Here is a 26,403-nt window from a genome sequence, read left to right as displayed (position 1 = left end):
TTTAAAATAGGTAAAAGTGGAAGGGAAGATTCAAGAAAAGAACAACTAATGTTCAAGGTTCTTAGCAGGAACAAGAAGAAAGAATCCAAGAAATAGAAAGGCTAGGTGAATTAATAGAATTCTGTGAGTAAAGCAGGCCAGACTGTAAGATAAAGCTCATGACATGTATAGAACCAGAAAAGACCCCGACTAGCCAAAGAAATCTTGAAAAAGAAAACCAAAGTAGGAGGCAACACAATCCCAGACTTCGGGCTGTATTACAAAGCTGTAATCATCAAGACAGTATGGTACTGGCACAAAAACAGACACTCAGATCAATGGAACAGAATAGAGAATCCAGAAATGGACCCACAAACGTATGGCCAACTAATCTCTGACAAAGCAAGAAAGAATATCCAATGGAATAAAGACAGTCTCTTCAGCAAGTAGGGCTGGGAAAACTGGGCAGCAGCATGCAGAAAAATGAACCTGGACCACTTTCTTACACCATACACAAAAATAAACTCAAAATGGATGAAAGACCTAAATGTAAGACAGGAAGCCATCAAAATCCTCGAGGAGAAAGCAGGCAAAAACCTCTTTGCCCTTGGCCGCAGCAACTTCTTACTCAACACGTCGCCGGAGGCAAGGGAAACACAAGCAAAAATGAACTATTGGGACCTCATCAAAATAAAAAGCTTCTGCACGGTAAAGGAAACAATCAGCAAAACTAAAAGGCAACTGACGGAATGGGAGAAGATATTTGCAAATGACATATCAGATAAAGGGTTAGTATCCAAAATCTACAAAGAATTTATCAAACTCAACACCCAAAAAACAAATAATCCAGTGAACAGATGGGCTAAAGACGTGAATAGACACTTCTCCAAAGACATCCAGATGGCCAACCGACACATGAAAAAACGCTCAACATCACTTACCATCAGGGAAGTAAATACAAATCAAAACCACAATGAGATACCAACTCACGCCCTTCAGAAAGGCTAACATTAACAACTCAGGCAACAACAGATGTTGGCGAGGATGTGGAAAGAGAGGATCTCTTTTGCACTGCTGGTGGGAATGCAAACTGATGCAGCCACTCTAGAAAACAGTATGTAAGTTCCTCAAAAAATTAAAAATAGAACTACTCTACAATTGCTCTACTAGGTATTTATCCAAGGGATACAGGTATGCTGTTTCAAAGGGGCACAGGCACCTCAATGTTTATATGGCAGCAGTATCAACAATAGCCAAAGTATGGAAAGAGCCCGAATGTCCATCAATGGATGAATGGATAAAGATGTGGGGAGTGTGTGTGTGTGTGTGTGTGTGTGTGTGTGTGTGTGTGTATGGAGTATTACTCGGCAATCAAAAAGAATGAAATCTTGCCATTTGCAACTACGTGCATGGAACTGGAGGGTATTATGCTAAATGAAATTAGTCGGTCAGAGAAAGACAAATTATCATTATGACTTCACTCATATGAGGACTTTGAGACAAAACAGATGAACATAAGGGAAGGGAAGCAAAAATAATATAAAAACAGGGATGGGGACAAAACATAAGAGACTCTTAAATATGGAGAACAAACAGAGGGTTACTGGAGGGGTTGTGGGAGGGGGGATGGGCTAAATGGGTAAGGGGCATTAAGGCATCCACTGCTGAAATCATTGTTGCACTATATGCTTAAATAAAATAAAAATAAAATTTAAAAATAATAATAATAAAGCTAATGACAAATCATAGGCCAAACACTGCAGGACATTCTTAATACACAGGGTGACCACATATTCCAATTAGCTGAAAGCACCTCTATTTACACCTATCATATCCATGTAATTGTTAATGTGCTCCCCTTTGCTCTCAAAACTGTCTCAGCTTCTCAGTTTTGTCACCCCTAAGTATTAGTCATGTTTAGATACTAACTTTATCCTAAGAAAAACCACTGAAGGAGATGGCAGGAAACAATTCCTGTGGCTACAGAATAAAAGTCATTTCTCACTCCCACCCAAAGTTCTAATCGTACCATTCTCCTATAGTTTTCTCCCTACTGGGAATAGACGTCTACCTGATGAAATGCCACTGCTTCTTCAAAGTGTAGCTCTTCAGGGAGTACTTTTCTGACAACCCATTTAGAATTCATGACTCCTCTGTAGCACTTAGATTTAATTTCATTTACAGTCACTTGTGGCACAGTTAACTTATGTATATGTCAGTATTACCTTCTAGATAAATCTTTTTTCATCCTGGGATACCAACAGACCCTACCATATTGTATGGACTTATTGTAATGTATTAGCTCTTTTTTATTAACTGAATGCCATAATTTTCCACTTCTCAATATCTGTTATGCAAAACCTGAAAGATGAACTAAGATAAAAAGACTCCTGTGACCAAATAAATATAGCAAATACACATCTCTTTTCAGTGTAACAATACTTGTTAATTTACTAATTTCTTTTTTTTTTTAAGTTTATTTATTTATTTTTTGAGAGAGAGAGGGCACATGCAAGCAAGGGAGGAGCAGAGAAAGAGGGAGAGAATCCCAAGCAGGCTCAGCGCTGTCAGCATGGAGCACGATGCGGGGCTCCATCTCACAAACCGTGAAATCATGACCTGAGTTAAGCATCAAGAGTCAGATGCTTAACTGACTGAGCTACTCCATGCCCCTTAATTTCTAACTAAAGAAACCTGTACTGTTTTGTTTCGCCCATCGTTTTCCAAATGTACTTTGACCACAGAACCCTTTTGAAGGATAACACTAACATATTACAGCACAACTGTGGGAAATGAGCCTAACTGCTGCTAGCATTAGAAGTTTGTATATTTCTATGCACTTTAATACAAGATCATGTTTTAATTAAGTAATACACTCCAAAATAACAGTTTTTACGTTTCTTCTTTAATCTTGCCATTTGACCATCTGCAGTTTTCACACCTATTGTATGAGGACTTTTCCACTTCATAGTTTAACAAATACATAAAACAGAATGTAATTAACATAAAACAGAATGTAATTATTTAACGTGCTAAAGAATCTCAAATTATCAGCTAAATTTAATAAAGAAATGTTAAAGACAGTAAATACTCCATTCCTAATACTCTCTTCCTTCTAAACATCTCCTTCTACCACTAATCAATCACAGCAATCTTTCCATAAAATATAAACATGTTATCAGAATTGTTCTCAATTCAAAATTCAGGTGTCCTTAATAGTCAATTGAAATTGGCAGGCAAGATCAATATTTACTAATTACCATTAAAGTGGTAATATTACCAATATCATACCTTGCTCTAGAAGTACTAGTCAATGCAATCAGAAAAAAAAATGTAAAGTGTAAAATAGTAAAAAGCAAACAAAGTTATTTACAATTCGCTTGTCTACTTGAAAAGTACAAGATAGCAGAAAACGTTTTAGGAATCAGAATACAGGTCAATAGAGTAACTCTTTACAAGACTGAACATTCAAGAAATCAGTAGCATTCCTGAGAAACAACAACAATTAGTTAAAATATAACAGAAAAAAAAGGATCCAATTTACAATAATGACACATAAAATATCATAAGAATAAACTTTGAGAAATGTATAAAATCATTGTTTAAAAACTTACAAAATTTTCTGGAGAATAAACAGGTGATATACCATTTTTACCAAAGGGAAAAAAAAATCAATACTATGAAGAATACAATTTCCTCACAAAAAAGAGTGGGGTGAATAGATAGAACTAAACAAAACAATCATCAAGTACATCTGGAAAAATAAAGATAAAAAGAATATCAAACAAAATGTTGAATTATATTAGTAACAAGAAGAAAAATGTGCCCTACCATATATCAAAGGTACAATAACTAAAATATGGGGTACTGGCATGGCAATTAATAGCTTAATGAAACAATAGAAAACACAAAGTCCCAAGTATACTTAAGAATTAGACTATGACCAGTAACCACTTTGGAGGAGAAATCTTGGATCACTACCTCACACTTTACACCAAAATAAATTCCAGATAGATTATAGACAAATTGGCAAAATAAATTCCAGATAGATTACAGACAAATTGGAAAAAATGAAAACAATAGAAGACACGAAAATCTTTTAACCAGAAAAAGAAACAAATCCTTATGGGACCTTGATGACACTAAAAACAGAAATTGGAGAGATGCCCAGGTCGCTCAGTGGGTTAAGAGTCTGACTTCGACTCAGGTCATATCTCTCGGTTCGGGAGTTCGAGCCCAGTATCCAGCTCCATGCTGACAGCTCAGAGCCTGGAACCTACTTCAGATCTCCTGTCTTCCTTTCTCTCTGTGCCCCTCCCCCGCTGGTGCATGCGCTCTCTCTCTCTCTCAAAAATGAATAAACATTAAAAAAAAAAACTGGAAAAACTTAAAGACAATCTGGGGGGAAGGATGTATTAATAATATGACAATGTTAATATCCTACTTATAAAGCAGTCTTAGACTCTATTAGCAGCATCCTAATAAAAAATGACTGAAGACCAGAAATAAGCACAAAACATTCAATCTCACCTGAAGTCAAAACTAAAATAAAATCCAATTTTCTCTCAGATCAGCAAAAATACAAACAAAAGGACAAATAGAAATTCCCCTCCAATTTTTTTTAAACCTAAATATATCTAGGAAATTTCTCATTAAGCAGAGACTTAATTCACTTTTTAGTCACTACATAATCTTTTGTTATATTATAGTAATGGACATTTAGGTTGCTTTGAGCCTCTTTTTCAAATGCAGTATTATAGCTGTCATCTTTATACATATAAACTGGCTTGTGTGTGTGTGTGTGTGTGTGTGTGTGTGTGTGTATAATCAGTTCCTAAAAGTGGAATGAGATTAAAGGGCATAGGTGAATATGGTAAATTTTTAATAGATGTTACTCAATTGCACACTAAAGCATTCCACCAATATATACAAATACCAATATGGTGAGTCCCTGTTTCTTTTTTTTTTTAAGGTTTATTTATTTATTTTTAAAATGTTTATTTATATTTGAGAAAGAGACAGAGTGCAAGAGGGGGAGGAGCAGAGAGAGGGAGACACAGAATCTGAAGCAGGCTCCAGGCTCCAAGCTGTCTGCACAGAGCCTGACATGGGGCTCGAGCTCACAAACCACGAGATCATCACCTGGGCCAAAGTTGGACGCGTAACTGACTGAGCCAACCAGGTGCCCCCAAAGGTTTCTTTATTCTTGAGAGAGAGTGCAAGCAGGGTACGGGCAGAGAGAGGGAGGGACAAAGGATCCAAAGTGGGCTCTGCGATGACAGCAGCCACCCCAATGTGGGGCTCAAACTCACAAACCATGATATCATGACCTGAGCTGAAGTCAGACACTCAATTGACTGACCTACCTGTGCCTGGGTTCCTGTTTCTTAAGAACTTCTCCACCGGGGTGCCAGGGTGGCTGGGTCGGTTAAATGTCTGACTCTCTATCTCGGCTCAGGTAATGATATATATACATATACATACAAAGAGCTCTGAAAAAGTCTCCCTAGAAAAATGTCCAAACTTCTGACTCTGCAAAATCTGGCCCTACCTTCCTCTACTGCTTCACCTTTTCCTACCTGCATGTTCTCACTGCATCTTCATCCCCAAAGCAAATGCTCTAGTTATTACTAGATGACCAGTAATTACTAGATGTATTACTGTATTACCAGTATTACTAGATGACCATAACTAAATGACCAGTAGCTCACCCAACCTTTCAGGTACTTTCATGCCTCTGAACCATTATACACAGTGCTTCAGCTTTTCCAGTCATATTTCAATAGTAAACACCTATTCAGCTTTCATGACTAAGCTAAAGTTACAAATCTTTAATGATGTCATAATCTCACACAATGCACATACACCCAACTTTCTAAACAAGAAGAATTCACAACTTTCTTTCCTAGCACTACCACAGTAGATGTATCTATGATAGCAACTATAAAAAATTTACTCTAAAGTTGGGGATGCTATAAGGAATGAAGTAACCATACACCTTTCTGAAGCTATACCATGAAATGTCCCATTCTTTCCGTAGACCTACTGACAAATAACAGGGGTTATACAAACCTGGAGTTTTTTACCCCATTTTGGAGACTATCTCAAACAATTCAGTAAAAGTAAACACTGCTTTTATACAAAATCCTTTAGAATTATACAAAAATTAAAAATAATCTAGTTTCTTTCAACCTAAATGAAATCCAGATTCTAAAGAATTAGAGATTCCACATTTCTCAAAGCAGGGAGCAGATTAAAGTATATCATCGTTTAGAGAGTTTTTTTTGTCTGTTCCATACTGCTGTAAGCCGACCTCCTACTATATAACAGAAGCTCAATAAATGTTTGCTGAATAACAGAATTATCTTTATTACAATAAAAACTTATACACCCTAAGAGTATACTTTAAAAATTACAAGACTCTTAAAGATTAAACAGAAGCTTCAAATATTTTTTTATGCTGGCCCCAGACCTCTCCAAATTAAATATCCAATCCTCTCCCTTCAACCTGAAATGGTAATGTCTGTCTCTCCCTATTGCTATTCCAATGAACATCTTGTACTTTAACTTTCAAATTTATTCATACTGACAATCTTTATAATCATTCTATCAAGTGAGAAAATATACAAACTTGTTATGGAAAAAACATATTATTTATACAGGCAGTACTCACTTTGAACTGTAGCACAGAACCATGAAAAAGACCTTGATAGCTGAGCAATCTTATTAATCAAAGGGAAAAAAATCACAATTGTTCTGTAAACTTTAAATTTTTACGTAATATTTAAAAACATTTAAGACCCATTTACTGTCAATTATAGCACAAGAAAATGAAAAATACTGTGTGACTAGTATTTACTATTTTGGAATAGTAAGAACATACGGACATAAAACATAAGAAACCTTGAGAATCAGAATGTTCTGTTTCTTTCGAAAAATACTTACCAAGAGTAAACAGTTCTTGCCTTCTCATTTTCCTCATATAATTTATGACACAGAATAAGCATATTTTCTATGCCTTGGCAAACTGTCTCAATCCTTTCAAAGTTTGGTTCAGGTTCCAACATTTTTATACCCTTTGCCCTATCCATCTTATCAAATATTTCCAAGAGTTTCTTTAATGCAAAATTTTGCTGGAGTCACTTCCTTTGAGATATCTTGATCCTTTCTGTCACAACCTTCCTCATTTGTTGATAAACTCACCTTTACTAACTTCCTAGGGCTTCATACGTATACCGTTCCCTTTATGACCGCTTCACAATCTTATGTCTTTCATCACATTAAGTTATTGATGGGATTGCATTAAAAAACAGACCTATCTCACATTAAATTGTTGGTTACCATAATTACTTGCTCAATTAATCTTTGGAATCTGGGCGCAACATTCATAGCATTATCCCTACCTGCTCTAGCAGCTTCATCCTGGCAGCTGATTCTGAAGAGAAACCAACCTACACTAGCAATAAAAAGCTCTTCATTCTCTTTGTACTTAATTTGTTTTTATGTAGCAATTAACTTCAACACTTATGAATGCTACCCAAACTGATTTGAGTTCTGTTCCTGTTACAATGTAAAATTGATGATGTTAGGGGCACCTGGGTGGCTCAAGCTGGTTGAGCGTCAAACTCTTGATTTTGGCTTAGTCGCGATCTCACAGGTTTGTGGGTTCAAACCCCATGTTGGGCTCTGCATTGACAGCACAGAGCCTACTTGGGATTCTGTCTCTCCATCTCTCTCTGCTCCTCCCCCATGCTCTCTCTCAAAATAAATAAACTTACAAAAAATTTTTTTTACTAAATAAAATTAATGTTAAAGCAATTTTACCTTGTTTTTCTATTCTTCCCATTGATTTATTCATTCATTCATTCATTCATTCATTCATTCATTCATTCATAGACAGTGCACATATGAGCAGGAGAGGGGTAGAGAGAGAGGGAGAAAGAATCCCAAGCAGGCTCCTCACTGTCAGCACAGAGCCCAACACAGGGATCGATCCCACAAACTGCGAGATCATGACCTGAGCCAAATTCAAAAGTTTGGATGCTTAACCAACTGAGACACCCAGGTGTTCCTTTTTCCAAATTCATACGTACCTTCATGCAGGCCTAGCTCTTATCCTATCTTCACTTGCCTGACACTATTTTCAAATCTTCACGACATCCAATTATTCAGATTTAGTGCTACCACTTTTCATTTCTTTGCTGCACTTCCATCTTTGTTAGTCAATTCTGTTCTTTGATTATGCAGATTATGTCTTTGTAAAATGACAAAGGCATTTGTCATCTTTGTAAAATGGCAATTATGATTATGTCCTTTGCAAAATGTCACACAGATTTACCACTGGACGACAAGGAAGTAACACAACTGCATACTATGCTGTCTGTGCAAGAATTGAATTAACAGACACACAGTGACCAATCTCCAACAGACTCTGAGAGAAGTAATGTGACTGGTCACTGATCATGACGGACGTCTGTTAATTACATACTGATTTGTAACTCAAGAGCTAGCACAGACTGAGAGTTCACATACCATGCGAACTGACATCTGAAATGTGCTGTTAGCAGATTGGTATTATTTAACAAAACCATGGCAACAGAAATCCAAGCAAAGTGATGACTAAACAAAGAAAAAAATTTAAGTAGCTACATGTGGGAAAAACTGATGTCAAATACATGATAGGTCTCAAGAAAGGCTGTAAACATCGGTACGTTCCATTCTAGTCACTGATATGCTAAGAATTCATAACAGACTTCAAACAAGAAATGTAACTCCTTTGGGCCTCAAATTCTTCAAACCATATAATTAATGAAATGGGTCTATAAAATCCTAAAAGTTCTCTCCAAACTTTGAAACTTAATGCTAGCAATTCACTTCAAGTAAGGCACAAAGAAGAACTCAAATTGGTATAATGGAGATTGAAAACGTCTTAAGAACACAATAAAAGTAGATTTCATTCTCTCTCTGTAAGTGCATTTCCTAACTAAATAATTTTTTTAATACAATAACAACTCCTTCCTATAAAATAGAATCATATCGGGGCACCTAGGTGGCTTAGTCAGTTAAGATCTGACACTTGATTTTGGCTCAGGTCATGATCTCAGGGCTTGTGAGATCGAGCCCTGTGGCAGGCTCTGTGCTGACACCACAGAGTATGCTTGGGATTCTCTCTCTCTCTCCTTCTGCCCCTCTCCCCTTCTTGTATGCTCTCTCTCCCAAAATAAATAAACATTTTAAAATAATAAAAACTAAAATGGAATCAAATCTATCTTCTTTTCACATTGTTATTCATTGAAAAATGTAAATTAAACAAAATTATTCCCAATAAAATTGCTTTGACATAAACTAAAAATTAAATAGACTTGACTTCTCCATAAAAATAAGACTCTCAATCTAGTGTAGACATACTTAGCATTTCTGACTCATATTTCATGTGCTACCAGCATGCTTTATTAGTGTTTCTTAAATGCTATACAGAATTGGGGCGCCTGAGTGGCTCAGTCAGTTAAGCATCCAACTTCAGCTTAGGTCATGATCTCACAGTTCGTGGGTTCGAGACTCACATCCAGCTCTTTGCTGACAGCTCAGAGCCTGGAGCCTGCTTCAGATTCTGTGTCTCCCTCTCTCTCTGCCCCTTCCCCACTAGCACTCTTTCAAAAATGAATAAAACCGTTAAAAAATTTTTTTTTAATGTTATGTACAATAAAAACCAAAGTTCTAAGTAGAAGCAGTTGAGGTAAGTTGGATTTTACAAATTTATAATTCCATAAAATGAAGCAACTGAATTAATTTCAAGTTCAGAAATACACTGAACAACTCAGCCATTAGAAATGTATTATTAGGGGGGCACCTTGGTGGCTCAGTCAGCTAAGCGTCTGACTTTGGCTCAGGTCATGATGTCATGGTTTATGAGTTTGAGCCCCACGTTGGGCTCTGTGCTCTCAGTGCTAAGATCCTCTGTCCTCTCCCTCTCTGCAGCACCCCACCTGCTCTCTCTCTCAAAAATAAGTAAAACATTAAAAAAAAACCTGTATTATTAGGGGTGTCCTGCTGGCTCAGTCGGTAAAGCATGCAACTCATGATATTAGGGTCATGAGTTCAAGTCCCATGTTGGGTACAGAGCTTACTTAAAAAAAGTTAAAGTTAAAATTTAAAATAAATAAATAACAAAAGCTTTAAGAAAATTTTTAAAAAAAGAAATGTATTATTAAGACTCACACTTACCAATAAATGGTGTTGGGAAAAGTGGACAACTGCATGCAAAATAATTAAAATGGACCACTATCTTACACCATACAGAAAAATAAATTCAAAATGCATTAAAGACTTGCATGTAAGACCTGAAACCATGAAACTATTGGAAGAAAAATAGACAGTAAGCCCTTGACATCAGTCTTTGTGGTATTTTTCTGGATCAGTATCCTCAGGCAGGGGCAACAAACACATAAAATAAACAAATGGCTATACATCAAACTAAAAAGCTTTTGCAAAGCAAAGGAAACCATCAACGAAACAAAAAGGCAACCTACTAAATGGGAGTAGATATTTGCAAATTATACATCTGAAAAAGGGTTAATCTCTAAAACATATATGTCTCATACTCATATTACACTATACACCCAATATTTTAAAAAACCAATTTAAATAATAGAAGACTTAAACAGACATTTTTCAAAAGAAGACATGCAGATGGCCAACAGGCACATGAAAACATAGTGAACAACACTAATCACCAGGGAAGTGCAAATCAAAACTAAAAAGTGCTATCACCTCGCATCTGTCAGATTGGTTATTATCAAAAATACAGAAAATAACAAGTGCTGGCAAGGACACAGAGAAAAGGGAACCCTTGTACACTGTCAGTAGAAATGTAAATTGGCAGGGCGCCTGGATGGTTCGTCAGTTGAGCATCTGACTTCAGCTCACGTCATGATATTGTAGTTCATGAGTTTGAGCCATACATGAGCTGCTTAGGATTCTGTCTCTCCTTCTCTCTGCCCCTCCCCCACTTGTGCTTTCTCTCACACATGTGTGCTCTCTCAAAATAAATAAACTTAAAAAAAAAAGAAAAAGAAACTAATCAGAACAAGAGAGGGAAAAAAAGATTTAAAAAAAAAAAAAGAACAGAGCCTCAGAAACCCATACGACAATATCAAAAGGAATAGTGTTCATGTCATCAGAGTCCCAAAAGGAGAGAAAAACTATAGTGCATAAAGAGTACCTAAAGAAACAATAGCTGAAAACTTTCCAAGTTTGGAAAATGATATATATCTGCAAATTCAAGCTATCTGCAAATCCCAAATAGGATAAATCTAAAGATATCCACACCAACACACTCACAATGAAACTGCTGAAAACTAAAAACAAAGAAAAAAATCTTTAAAACAGCCAGAGAAAAAGGACATATTACTTATCACTGCAAATTTCTCATCAGGAATCTTGGCTATCAAAAGAAAAGAAAACACTTTTAAAGGGCTGAAAGAAATGTCAACCCACAAAGCTACATACAATGAAAATACTCTTTAGAAATAAAGATATTCTCTGAAGAAGCATTCACTGTCTGCAAACCTCCTCTAAAAGAACTGTTAAGAAAGGTTTTTTATACAAAAGTGGAATAACAAAAGAAAATTTAGAATATTAGGAAGAAAGAACAAAATTGGTAACAATCTGAATAAATGTAACGATTTATTAAATGCAGTCCATTCTTCTACACTTGAGTTCTTTTACATACGTTTGACAGCTAAATGTAAAAATTATAACATTATGAGACGAATTTGTTATGTATATATGACGACAATACCAACATAAAGGTAAAGGGTAAAATAACCTATATGGTGGGATCCAAATTTCCATGAAATGATAAAACACTGATTCTAAGAAGCTAGTCTCAAAATGTTAAATACTTTATTAATCCATTTATGACATTCTGAAAAAGACAAAACTACAGTGACAGAAAACAAAACTGTGGTGGCCAGTGGTTAAGAGGAAATGAAGAATATGACAAAAAGGATAGCATGTAGGAGTTTCCTGGGGTGACAGAATTGTTATTAATCCTGTTTGTGATGGTGCTTACAGGAATCTATAATTGTGCTTAATATTATACAACTATGTACCAAATTATAAAAAAAGGAATGTTAGCTAGTGTATGTTCATTTCTAAAATAAAATACGTATAGGGGTGCCCAGGTGACTCAGTTGGTTAAGCGTCCCACTTCAAATTCAGTCAAGATTTCACAGTTTGTGAATTTGAACCCAACGTTGGGCTCTGTGCTGACAACTTGGAGCCTGGAGCCTGCTTCAGATTCTCTGTCTCCCTCTCTCTCTCTGCCCCTCCCCAACTTGCGCACGCACTCGCATTCTCTCTCTTAAAAATAAACAAATAGTAAAAACAAATTTTTAAGTACATATATGCATGCAAGATAAATGTACACATAATTATAAATAAATACACTAAGTAGTGGTATTACAAGAGATTTTTATCTTTCCTTTATACTTTTTAAAATCTTTCAAATCATCTATAATGTCTAAATGCTGCCTTTAGAATAAAAATAAGATATTCAAAAATAACTACAATATACTTAATTAAGCTAAAAATATGCCACTTCAATACAGTTTCCTAATACTACTATTTGGAAACGATAAATGAGAACTTTGCAAAGTATTCTGAGATCTCCAAGTGTAATCACTTGGATTACATAATCATAATAGCAGGCAGCTGCAATCCCCTTCCTTGACTCTCTCTCACACCCAATCTCTCTCAAAATTTACTAACAGATATGGCTGATCCTTGAACAACTTGAGGGTTGGGGTATTGACTGTCCCAACAGTCAAAACCCACATATAATTTTTGACTCCCCAAAAACTTAACTACTAATAGCCTACTATACTAGAAGCCTTGTCAATAACATTATCATCCCATTAACACATATTGTATATATGCACTATATACTGTATTCTTACAATAAAGTAATGTAGATAAAAGAAAATATTAAGAAAATACAAGGAAGGGAAATTACATTTACAGAATTATACTCTATTTATCAGATAAATTCTGAGTATAAGTGGACCCATGAAGTACAAACCCACATTGTTCAGAGGTCAACTTTACTGAGATTCTGAGAAGATGGAAGAGTAAGGAAGCCCCAGGATTCTGTCCCTCCACCTAGAGAATAATGACACAAGCATAATCTGTCTGATATAACTGGTTTTTGGAACTCAAGTGTCCACTGAAAGCTTGCAATTTCCAGGGAGTAGGTTTGGAAGGGAAATTTTTCATCAGTTGGTTAAGCTTTTAGCAGGGGAGCAGCTACACATCCTCCACCTCCAACTACATGGCAGTTAGTTGTACATATCTTCTATAAGCAGTTTGTGAGAGCTTAGGGTGGGCAAAAATGACTGTGTCCTCCATGTATTGGAGATCTGTGCCCTAATTCCTCATTGCTGCTTCTGATCACAGAAATGAAGACAAAGAGGCATAAGTCCATTTTTTTTAAGGCCATTTTTGTTGCACCAACTCCCACTGCTACAGTTCCCTCCCTTTTTGCTTGTACTCTTCCGTTCCCCTTCATTTTTCTCAATTTTCCCCTTTGGGAGCCAGACATTAAAGACTAGGACATTCAAAAGCAACTGCCCATACAGAAGAAATTAGAAATCAGAAACTCACCATACATATCCAGGGAAAAGCAGTAACTGAGAAAAGACCTGAGAACTTAAACTGACACCTCAGGTTGATCCTAATCACAAAGATAGGCTACAACAGTCAAAAAACCAAAATATTGTGGGGAAGGAAGAATCTGATTTTCAGAATTACCATATTATTATATTGAAATGTCCAATTTTCAGCAAGAAAAAAAATCACAGGAAAACAGGAAAACATAGCCTACACAAAGGAAAAAACAGGAACTATTCCCTGAAAAAGACCTGATGGTAGACATACTAAACGAGACATTAAAAAAATTTGTTTTAATGTTTACTTATTCATTTTGAGAGAGATTTAGAGCACCAGTAGAGGAGGGGCAGAGATAGAGGGAGAGAGAGAATCCCAAGCAGGCTCCACACTGTCAGCGCAGAGCCAGACGCAGGGGCTTGAATTCACTGTGAGATCATGATCTGAGCCAAGAGCTGGACCCTTAGCCGACTGAGCCACCCAGGCGTCCCTAAAATAACCGTCTAAAAGGAGTGCCTGAGCGGCTCAGTTGGTTATGTGTCCAAATCTTGATTTTAGTTCAGGTCATGATCTCACGGTCATGAGACTGAGCCCCGCATTGGGTGTAGAGCACTGGGTGTAGAGCCTGCTTGAGATTCTCTCTCTCCCTCTTCCTATCTCTTTGCTCTTATTCCACTTGGGCCTACATGCTCTCTCTCTAAAAAACATAATAAATAAATGTCAACAAAGCAAAGGAAGATATGGATAAAGTCAAGAAAACAATATAGAAACAAAACAGAAATATCAACAGATAGAAAACCTGTAAGGAAACCAAAAAGAAATTCTACGGATGAAAAGTAGAAGAACTGAAATGAAAAATTCAGTATAGAGATTCAAAGGCAGAAAGGGGCAGGCAGAAGAAATAATGAGCAAGCTTGAAGATAGGACGATAAAAATTACCAAGTCTGTAGGACAAAAAGAAAAATGACAGAAGCAAAATGAACAGAGCAAGATACCCAAGGGACACCAATAAGCAGACTAACATGGAAGTCCCAGAAGGAGAAGAGAAAGGGGCAGGGAGTATATTTGAAAAAATAATAAATTGGAAACTTCCCCAAACTTAATGAAAGACATGAATATAAACATCCAAGAAGCTCAATAAACCCCATATAAGAATTTGAAGAAATTCAGAGACACTTTGGACAGCCACAAAGAATCTTGAAAGTAGTGAGAAGTGATTCACATACCATGGATCTTCAATAAGTATATGAGCAGATTTCTCATCACAAATGTTGGAAGCCAGAAGCCAGTGAGCTAATGTACTCAAAGTCCTAAAAAGAAACAATCAAGCAAGGTTCCTGTATCTGGCAAAACTGTCCTTCAAAAGTTAGGGAGAAATTAAGACCCTCTCAGATAAACAAGAATGCTCAAGGGTGTACAGGAGTGTGAAATGAAAGGACAGTAAACAGCAATTCAAAGCCATACTGAAGAAATAAGGATCTCAATAAAGGCGGCAATTATAAAAGCTAATATTATTCCAACACTGTTTTATAATTCTAAATGCTGTTTTCTACAGGATTTAAGAGACTAAATGCAACTTAAAGAATGTTGCTTACTTTATGATTTTGAGTACACAATGTATAAAGATGTTACCAACAACCAAAGGGGTGGGGTTGGAGCTGTTAAAAAGCGGTTATTCTACATTACTAAAGTAAAGGTGCTATAAATTCAAATTTGAATGTTATAACTTTAGGATGTTAAATGCAATCCCCAGGGTAACCACAAAGAAATTAGCTCTAGAATATACACAGTATGAAATGAGAAAGGTGTTTAAACATTTCACTACAAAAAATATCAACTAAACACAAAAAAATAATGCACAAAATCAAGAACAAAAGGCTACAAAACATAGAAAACAATTCATGGGTGCCTGGGTGGCTCAGATTATGATCAGGTCATGTGAGTTCAAGCCCCACCTGAGGCTCTCTGCTGTCAATACAGAGACAGCTTCAGACCCTGTGTCTCCCTCTCTCTCTCTGCCCCTCCCCGCTCACACTCTCTCCCTCAAAAATAAATGAACATTTAAAAAAATTTTTTTAAAAAGAACATGCCCATAAAAACAAAAAAATGGGATGCAGCAAAAGCAGTGCTGGGAGAAATTTATAGCTATAATCAGCTTATACAATAAGGAAGATCTCCTATCAACAACGTAATGTTGAGGCGCCTGGGTGGCTCAGTCAGTTAAGCGTCCGACTTCAGCTCAGGTCATGATCTTGCAGTTCATGAGTTCAAGCCCTGCATCAGGCTCTGTGCTGGCAACTCAGAGCCTGGAGCCTGCTTCGGATTCTGTGTCTCCTCTCTCTCTGCCCCTCCCCTCCCTGCTCACACACTGTCTCTCTCAAGAATAAACATTAAAAAAAAAAAAAAATTTAAAAAAAAAAACAATAATGTAATGTTACACCTTGTAGAACTAGAAAAAGAACAAACTAAACCCAAAGCAAGCAGGAAGGAAATTTTAAAAATTAGAGAATTTTTAAAAATAGAGAATAGAAAACAAAGAAAAATTAATGGAACCAAAAGTTGATACTTTAAAATACCAGCAAAACTGAAAAAACTTTAGCTACACGGACTAAGAAAAAAGAAAAACACTCAAATTACTAAAATAAAAAGTGAAAGTGGAGACATTACTGGTTTTACAGAAATGAAAAGTACTATAACAGAGTACTATGAATAATTTTACATCAACAAATTGGATAATCTAGATAAAATAGACAATTTCCTAGAAATACAAAACCTACCAAGACTAACTTATAAAGAAATACAAAGTCTGAATAGACCTATAACTAGTAAGAAGATTGAATCAGTAAACAAAACTCTCCTAAAAAAGAAAAGTCCGGGGCACCTGGGTGGCTCAGTCGGTTAAGTGTCAGACTTCGGCTCAGGTCATGATCTCACAGTTTGTGAGTTTGAGCCCCACATCAGGCTCTGTGCTGACAGCTCGGAGCCTGGAGCCTGCTTCAGATTCTGTGTCTCCTTCTCTCTATGCCCCTCCCCAACTTGTGCTCTGTCTCTCTATGTCTCTCAAAAAATAAATAAACGTTAAAAAAAAAAAAAAGTCCTGGACTTGATGACTTCATTGGTGAATTCCAAAAAACATTTAAAGAAAAATACCAATCCTTCTCAAACTTTTCCCAAAAAAAACAAAAATTAGGGAACAACTTCCTAATACATTCTCTGAGGGCAGGAGTACTCTGATACCAAAGCCAGACAAAGGCACCACAAAGTACTAGCAAATCAAATTCAGCAACATATTAAAAAAAATTATATACCATGACCAGTAAAATTTCTTTCTAAAATGCAAGGATGCTCAGTCGGTTGAGTGTCTGACTTTGGCCCAGGTCATGATACCGCGCTTTGTGGGTTCGAGTCCCGCATCGGGTTCTGTGCTGACAGGCTCAGAGCCTGGAGACTGCTTGAGATTCTGTGTCTCCCTCTCTCTCTCTCTCTCTCTCTCTGCCCCTCCCCCACTCCATCTCCCCAAAAAAATTAAACATTTCAAAAAATAAATAAAATAGGGGCGCCTGGTGGCTCAGTCGGTAAGCATCAGACTTCGGCTCAGGTCATGATCTCACAGTTTGTGAGTTTGAGTCCCCCGTTGGGCTCTGTGCTGACAGCTCAGAGCCTGGAGCCTGTTTCAGATTCTGTCTCTCCCTCTCTCTCTGACCTTCCCCCGTTCATACTCTGTCTCTCTCTGTCTCAAAAATAAATAAAATGCAAGGCTGGTTCAACATATGAAAACCAATCAACAGGGGCATGTGAGTAGCTCACAGTTGGTTAAGTGTCTGACTCTTGATTTTGGTTCACAGTTGTGAGATCCAGCCCCATGTAGGATTCTGTACTAAATGTGGAGCCTGATTAAAATTTTCTCTCTCTCAAAAAAAAAAACAACAACAATTTTCTCTCTCCCCCTCGGTCCCCTCCCCTGCTCATGTGCACACAGGTGTGCTCTCTCACTCAAAAAACAGATAAATAATGTACACTTAAAAAGGGGTAAAATGGAGGACCTGGCTAGCTCAGTTTCATACAACTCTTGATCTCGGGGTCATGAGTTCAAGCCCCATGTTGGGTGGTATTTATTTACTTGAACTTAAAAAAAAAAAAACAGGTAAGATGGTAAATTTTAGGTTATGCGTACTCTACCACTATTTTATTTTTTAAAAAGGCAAAATAAAGAATTTTCCAGATGTACAAAAGCTGGAAGAATTCATCACCAGCATATTGGCCTAATAAGAAGTTATTAAAGGTATCTGAAGAAAAAAAAATGACACCACATGGAAATCAGGGACTACCCAAAGAAATGAAGGGTACTAGAAATGTAAATATCTGACATTACCAATTATAAATATATTGCCTCTCAACTCCAAATCCACTCCTCTCTGCCCTGCTTTGCAATAATGAAGCTGGTACCTGTAAACATTTCTTCTCTGCCAGCTGGCAAAATGTTAACCTTCTCAGCAGATGGCACTCGAGGAAGACTCCAGACAGAAGTAGGTTCTCTTCCAATTAGTGTGCTCTAACCTGCTGGTTCCAGTGGAGAACAATGGTATGCAAAACACCCAACAGCCCTCTCCCCAAGCTCCAACTTCCCATCAAGTCTCAGCGACACATATGCAACCCCATGAGTAGTTTCCCGGCAAGTTTTGTCAGCACCCTGCACTGACAGCTGTGCAGCAAGTTTCTGCAGCACTCTTATGGGCCAAACACTTCCCAAAGAATTATGCCATGTTCCAGCTGGCTTCTTAGATTGAGAAAGGGGCTTCCTAGTAACTTTTCTCAGTCCCCCAAAAGGGGGTTTCTTGCTTGATAATGAAAATTTGCAGCACTTCACACTTCTCCAGCATCCAGTGTAACACACCCTTTCCAACAAGATCTGAAAGTCTCAGCCTTCAAACTGGAAAATTCGGCATCTTCCAGATTTGTTCCATCCATCCTTGCTACCATGCCCCAGCCCTAGAGGTAGTGGTTGCTCATTCTATTGTGTATACTTCACAGTTCTCTTTGCCCTCTAGGGTTAACTCTCTGTTACTGGTTAATAATTTTTTTTTTTTTTTTTTGGTTAGTAATTCTTTATATTAAACTTCCCTGTTCAAATTAATGTGTGGTTTCTGAGTTGGTACTGCAATGGTCACAGTAAACATACCTACAAAGATGGGATTTGAAGATTGGCTTGGTTGTGGCCTCTGCCTCAAACAGGAAATAGGATGCTAATAACCCCCAGCATGCAGTGGCATCACAGTTAATCAAGCTATCAACTGTGGTTGACTGTGATGAGGTGCCAACAGAAGCAAGTGCCTTAGGACCCCAAATGGCTATTGTACTGAACTGTTAAGGCAGTACAGATGACTACAAGGTCTGCTATATGAGATGGATTCTCTAAATGCTCTTGAACAGGTACACAAAAAATAAGTTCAAGTCCGTTAACTGTCAGATTAAATCACAGTCTGAAAAACAGTACTGTCATGACAGTATTAAAGAAATCTCAGGAGCGCCTAATTGGCTCAGTTGTTTGAGCATCTGACTTTGACTCAGGTCATGATCTCGAGATTAGTGACTTTGAGCCCCACATCAGGCCCTCTACTATCAACACTGACCCTGCTTTGGATCCTCTGTCTCCTTCTCTCTCTGCTCCTCCCCTGCTCACACGCACGTGCACGCTCTCTCTCTCAAAAATATACATTTAAAAAATCTCAACACCTCTTTATTCTTATAACCTCAGATTCATATTGCTAAAAATCAAATGCAAAATTTGATTCTGCAAGTAGCTGAATTATAACAGGTGAATTCATAGCCTAAGTTTCTCATGTGAAAGTAAGAGCAATGACTAGGGGAAAAAAAATGGAACCCTGAAACTTAGACATGTGGTCGAATCAGAATGAAAAAAACAACTTCATACCTCCAGTGGCACTAACTTACTCTTCTGTATATAGAGAGCAGCTTTCCTTTGCTGAAAATCCTGTGATATTGTTACGTTCTGCAAATGACTTGGAAGAGGATGCTCATTCTCCTCAAGACCAACTACAACCAACCCTGTTGACACTACACCCATAACTAGGTTCAAATCTCAGCACGTTCTAGAGGAACAGATATACGTATTCATGACTCAAGAGAAAATAGCTTAAGCACTAAAAAAATGCCAAAATTCTGTTAATATATAAAGGAAAAAACCTGAGGAATATGTGTGAAAATCGATGCTAAGGGTATTAAACCAAGGAGATTAGAATTCATCAATATGAGTGAGCTTACCACAGATTCTATGATAACTTGTGCAGTTGGAGATGGCTCTAATAGCCTACTTGTTGACTGAAACTTACACTCAACAATATAGCTGTAATCATTAAGGAAATGTAAATCAAAATTAGTCTAACACTGCCAATGAATATTAAATGAGGTTTAATGAGGCTGAAATACTAGAGCTCCACTGGCATTATGTGGAAGAGAAAATCCAAAGGTTTAAGGAGACAGGAATATTGAAGTGGATTTATCCTCTGCAACCTACTACCCAACTACATACCCTGAGAAGGCCCAGAAGACACTATAATTAGTGAGGGAAGCACCACATACTTGAAAAGGCTGTGTGGCTGCTCTCTTTTAAGTCAGGTACGACTTCAGGGAATGTCACCACTGAGATGAGCTCCCTGATCTCACTGAGGATGATGGGATCCCAAAGTAGCAGAGGCCAAGTGGCAGTACTTAACCCCAAAGATAAGGGCAGCGAGGACGTACCGGTAATCAGAACGCTTTGGCCCGCAGGGATCTTTGGCAGTGGCTAATTGATCACGATGTTCCTAGGAATGAAATAGATGGGCAGTTTAATCTATATAACAGAAAAATGCCTAAATCTGGTGGCCAAAAACCGACTTGAATCATCATAGTGGAAGTCATGGGCATTTGCCCACTTTCCAGACCTGGTCAATTCACAGACCCACAGCCTTTTGTAACTGAGGAGAGACTGGGTCCACCTGAGGAAAAGCTCTGCACCATTACAGCAAGGACACACCATAAATATTCCTCCAAAGCCTTCCTCAAAGGGACTACAGCCATTTAGTAGAGCAGTGGTTTTTAAGCAAGGGCAATGTTGCTTCCCAAATCTAGAAAATTTGGTGAAATCTGGAGGCATTTTTGGTTATTACAACTAGGGAGCTCTACTGACATCTAGTGGGTATAGGCCAGGGATGCTGTGAACCATCCAGCAATGTATACTATAACCCCTACAACAAAGAATTACCTGGTCTTAAAAACCTCTCCAAGATTTAGTTACCTCCCTGATCTCATCTCCTACTACTCACTACCTTACTCACCTACCTTCAGCTACCACCACTTTGCTGTTCATAAAATATACACAGCATTCTCCTGCGTCACAAACTTTGGATTTCTTGTTCCCTCTACCTGGAATGTTCTTCCTCTTAAGATACCCCTGTGGCTGGCTTTCTCATTTCCTTCAGATTTTGCTTAAATGCCTCTATCTAAAACTGCAATGCCACTTCCACAACAGCACAATGTATACCCTTTTTCTGCTTTATGATTCTCTATAGAAGTGTCCCATTTTAAATGTTCTGCATTAATTGACTAATAGTTCTCTCTCCCATCAACAGAATATAAACTACGTAAGAGCAGAGATTTTCTCCATTTTATTCACTACTGTATCCTCATTCCTACAATGGCTCCTTGTGTGTAACAGACACTCAAACATTTGTTGAATGGAAGCATGAATGGTGACTGGATGGAAATTAGGGATGTGGAGCACTGAGGAATTCTAAGATGACTCCTAAAGTGGTTATCTGCTTTTATCTGCTGAGTACCCCATTCTTCTGAAAACAGTCACTTCTGATTGTCAGATATTTTGAACACTTTTTCCTTTTTAAAAATGTGACAATTTTTTCAATGTAGTCAAATCAATTATTCTTTGAATTACCTTTTTTTGGTTTATGCTTAAAAAGGCATTCCCCGTATCAAGATGTTGTATTTACCTGTATTTTCTTTGGGGAATACCTTTATTTTCTTATATCCATATATTCAATCCCTCTAGAATTTGTTTTGGTATCTGGAGGAAAAGAGCTAACTTTATCTTTTGCCCAAATGACCAGAAAACTATCCAAACACAATTTAAAGAATAACTTACAACTATATTCTTATACACAGAAATGAATCTCTTTATTTGTAATAATTTGAGCATACCTATGTCAGTATTATATTCAAAATCCTATAAAACAAGGTACTCACTTCCTCTACTCCTCCACTCCCCCAATACTCTTCTAATTCAAAACTGTTTTGGCTATCTTTCACCTACTTATAATTCCTAGTGAAGTTCATCACTGTTTTCTCAAATTCTACCCTCCTTACCATGAAAAAGAAAAACAAAATCCTGTTGGGACACCGATATAATAATATTAATTTTATGAGACATATATTTTGATTATATTGGATTTTCCCATCCAGGAATATGGTATATCACTTATTTTTTTCAAGAGCCATCAAAGCATAATGGTTACAGATTCTCTGGAGTTTGGAGTGACACAGCCTGAATGGGTTCCAATCCCATCATTCCTTATCCTAGCATCTAAATTACCCTGACAAGGCATTTTACTTCTCTGTTACCCTCAAACATAACACTGTATTATAAGGTCACTTTGAGAATTAAATGAATTGAGTGTTTAAAACAATGTTCATAAAGATTACTTGTGTTGTGACTATTATTTTTTTATTACCATGTCCTTAGGTAAACTCTTGTCATTTTAAGTCTCATACTTTTTAGGTTTATCCCAAGGAATTTAATTTTTTATTGCTTTTTGAATCACTTTTTAAAAATATTTTCCAACTACTTACAGTCAAAGTTACTAAGTTTCATGGGATTTTTAAAAATATTTTAATGTTGTAACTAGACATTTTACAATTCCCTGTTACAACTCTAATACATTTTCTCTTTTCCTCCAGATTGCTTTCACTTTTGAATTTTTACTTCTTAGCCCTAAAATATTTTCTACTGATACTCTTGAGAATTCCAGGCAAATAAGTGTGTCATCAGAAAATAATCCTAATTATGTTCTCCAACTTTCCAAGATTTATGCCTTTTTTCCCTCATCTAACTATATTGCCCTAGAACTTCCAGAACAGTCATAGCCATGGTAATAGCAGGCATCCTTCCTAAATCTCAAGGAATGACTGCTGGATTCTAACACATATGTTTTATTATGTAAAGGAAAGAACCCTCTATTTTTAGTTTTATAAAAAAGAGACTTTATTGCTAGGAAATGAATACTAAATATAAAAAGATCTTTAAAAAAAAAACCTTTTTAATGTTTGTTTATTTTTGAGAGAGAGAGAGACAGAGCACGAGCAGCAGAAGGACAGAGAGGGAGACAGAATCTGAAGCAGGCTCCAGGCTCTGAGCTGTCAGCACCAACTGAGGTACCAAGGCGCCCCTAAAAAGGTCTCTTTTTTATTTATCTTGAGAGAGAGCGCATGTGTGCTGGAGCAGGGGAAGGGCAGAGGGAGTGGGGGGGTGGGTAAGAATCCCAAGCAGGCTCCACGCTGTCAGTGCAGAGCCCAACGCAGGGCTCAATCTCATAAAGCATTAGACCATAACCTGAGCCAAAATCAAGAGCCAGATGCTTAACCAACTGAACCAACCCATGCACCCCTATATCAAGATCTTTATTAGCATCTTGGTATGAGACCTTTTCTATTTTGGTATATATTATTAAAAACATGGAAATGGACTACTCCTCAATGGTACAAAGAAAGATTAGAAACGGGGGGAGGGGGGCAGGGAATGGCTGTTCTTTGACATTAACTGCCATTTCTTAAATGGTTACTGGCCTATTCAGGTGTTCTATCTTTTGAATCAGTTTTGGCAACTTATTTCAGAAAATCTTCCATTTCATCTAAAGGATCGTGTTAATTATATCTTAAAAAGTTTAGGGCACCTGGGTGGCTCAGTCAGTTAAGGAACCGGCTCTTGATTTCAGCTCAGGTCATGATCTCACAGTTCATGAGTTTGAGCCCCACAGTGGACTCTGCACTAACAGTGCAGAGCCTGCTTGGGATTCTCTGTCTCTGCCTGTCCCACATGCTTTGTCTCTCTCTCTCCCTCTCTCTCTCTCAAAAAATAAACTTAAAAAAAAAATTTCAACATATTATCCCCAAACTATTTATGGTTACAGCCTTTATTTCAACACTATTTGTTTTCTTTTCTTCAATTAGACTTGTCAGTAACTTGTTTATTGGTCACTTCACAAAGAATCTGATCCTTTTTCAGTCTATACATTTTCTACTTAATTCATTTTTTCTCACATATTATTTTTTCTTGTCACATATTTTTGACTTTATTAATTCTTCCCTTGTGCTTTCCTCAGGTTTATTTCATTGTTCAAACATATACAGCTAATACACACTTTTTTTTTTTTAACTAAAAGCATTTAATGCAAAATATTCTCTTTGCAGTATAGCTCTGCTTGTATCCCAAGATATGGTTTGCTCTCATTGTTACATTCTTTTGCTGTTATTATTCAGGTATAACTGACATACTCGTCATATACTCAACTGTCTGTAACTGAAGTTAGCTTCAACTTGTTTAACCCAAGAAATGCTTAGAAGTTCTAAAATTTCCAAGTGGTAGGGCTGTGTGAATTATGTGTCACTTATGATTAAATTTTATAAATGTTCCATGAAAATGTTTGCATGAAAATGTAAAGATGGTCATGTTTTTCTCAAAGTGTACTAAGTTCAGTTGAACTTCAGTTCCTCTAAACTATTAAAACTTTTGATTTATATATGCCAATACAAAGGTTTTCGATACATAATGATTCATGGCAGTTATATCTTCAGTGTGAATTACAGCTTCTACAAAGTCAGAAAGTACTGATAGTTAATTACTTTTGCCATGAATAATTTTATTTTAATATTAAAATTCGATTTTTTGCTGTATTTGCAACTTTGACACATTGGCATACTTTTATTTTTAACTTTTATTAGTTTTATTTCAGTTTAGATTTTTCTTATAAATAACCTAAATATCATATTCAATATAAGAATCTTTGTCATTTAACCTTTTTAAATGGTCCTCAAATGAATCTAATTATGAACATGAAAAATACTTAAGTCCCTACCTAAATACTTAGGACACTTCCTACATAGACAGAAACTTAAGATGGTACAACTTTAAAAAGTTGTCAAGTGTTAGGGGGCCTGGGTGGCTCAGTCGGTTAAGCGTCCGACTTCGGCTCTGGTCATGATCTCGTGGTTCACAAGTTTGAACCCCAGGGCTGGGCTCTGAGCTGGAGCTGACTGACAGCTTAGAGCCTGGAGCCTGCTTCGGATCCTGTGTCTCCCTCTCTCTCTGCTGCTCCCTTGTTTATGTAAACACTCACGTGCTCTCTCTCTCTCAAAAATAAACATTAAAAAAAAAATTTTTTTTTTTTTAAGTGGTCAAGTGTTACAGTCTCTTAATACCATTTCCCACTAAAAGGAACCAGACCTCCTGGAAGATATGGCTGATTTCAGGTCTGGAGTAGGGATTATACAGATGAGTTTGATTTATCTTGCACCAGAAAGCAAGGAAATTATCAAAGACTACGGCAGTCATGACAAAATGACAGAAGAGCTAATCTGAAGAGGCTTTTATCTACCAAAGATGGCATAATAGACTACAATTATAAATAAATCTATTTATAGTAATTTACCATGACACTGCCTTTATCCCCCTTACTTCAAAAAATAACTCTCACTGGTCATTTGTGAAGGCTGTATCACTTCATCAACTCATTCTTAAAAACAAAAAAAGAGGGGCGCCTGGGTGGCGCAGTCGGTTAAGCGTCCGACTTCAGCCAGGTCACGATCTCGCGGTCCGGGAGTTCGAGCCCCGCGTCAGGCTCTGGGCTGATGGCTCAGAGCCTGGAGCCTGTTTCCGATTCTGTGTCTCCCTCTCTCTCTGCCCCTCCCCCGTTCATGCTCTGTCTCTCTCTGTCCCAAAAATAAAAAATAAACGTTGAAAAAAAAAAACAAAAACAAAAAAAGAATCCAGCATTTATCTTTTCTTCTTGTTTTGGGGCTTTTTTTTTATATATCTTGTCTTGTCTTTGTTTTATATTAATGATATTTTACGGTTACAAAGAAACCAAATGTTAGTTGATAAGGCAAAGTTCTTCTCTATAAAATAATCATAGCTAATAGACACTGGAGAAATAAAAGATTTAGGAAATCATCATTTTATAACCCCTAACGAAACGGTGAATCAAGAAATAATTATTGGGCGCCCGGTTGGCTCACTCAGTGGAGTGTGTGACTCTGGATCTCATAGTTGGGGGTTCAAGCCCTGCACTGGGTATAAAGATTACTTATGGAATAAAATCTTTTAAAAAAAGAATTAGTTAATGAATGTTAAAACCATTCAGGTAAAAACTGAAGGGGAACTTTTAAATATATGGTTTACGCTGACATCCCCTGAACTAAGATGAATGCGATGGTTCCACTAGCGGTGTCATACCAATAAAGAATTCTTTCCAAAAAAGACGAAAAATTTAGAGTGCATGGCTGGCTCAGTGAGTGAAGTGTGCAACTCTTGATTTTGGGGTTGTGAGTTCAAGCCCCACACTGGGTGCAGAGACTACTTAAACTAAAAAAAAAAAAAAAAAAAATTTAAGACAAGAAAAAAAAATTTTGAACCTAAATCTAATCACACTTCTACCAGTTACAGGAAACATGAAGAACAGAGTAATATGTCCA

General features: G+C 37.1%; 1 protein-coding gene across 11 annotated transcripts in view; it reads right to left on the bottom strand.

Annotated features, from left to right (window-relative positions):
- ZMYM4 (zinc finger MYM-type containing 4) overlaps nt 1-26,403 on the bottom strand; it is a 143,405-nt gene that overhangs the window by 91,176 nt on the left and 25,826 nt on the right. For 3 of the 11 annotated variants that reach the window (XM_027059703.2, XM_027059706.2, XM_053211246.1), the window contains exon 2: nt 20,407-20,468. The exons of 7 other annotated variants lie outside the window; for them this stretch is intronic. The gene's annotated coding sequence lies outside the window, so the exon portion shown is untranslated. Of the gene's footprint in view, nt 1-18,090; nt 20,225-20,406; nt 20,469-26,403 lie in introns of those variants that run through there. One more of the 11 variants, XM_053211252.1, reaches the window with a different exon arrangement.

The sequence above is a fragment of the Acinonyx jubatus genome, chromosome C1, assembly GCF_027475565.1.
Source record: "Acinonyx jubatus isolate Ajub_Pintada_27869175 chromosome C1, VMU_Ajub_asm_v1.0, whole genome shotgun sequence".
In the NCBI taxonomy this organism is placed as follows: Eukaryota; Metazoa; Chordata; class Mammalia; order Carnivora; family Felidae; genus Acinonyx; species Acinonyx jubatus.
This window is presented reverse-complemented; position numbering and strand designations above follow the sequence as displayed.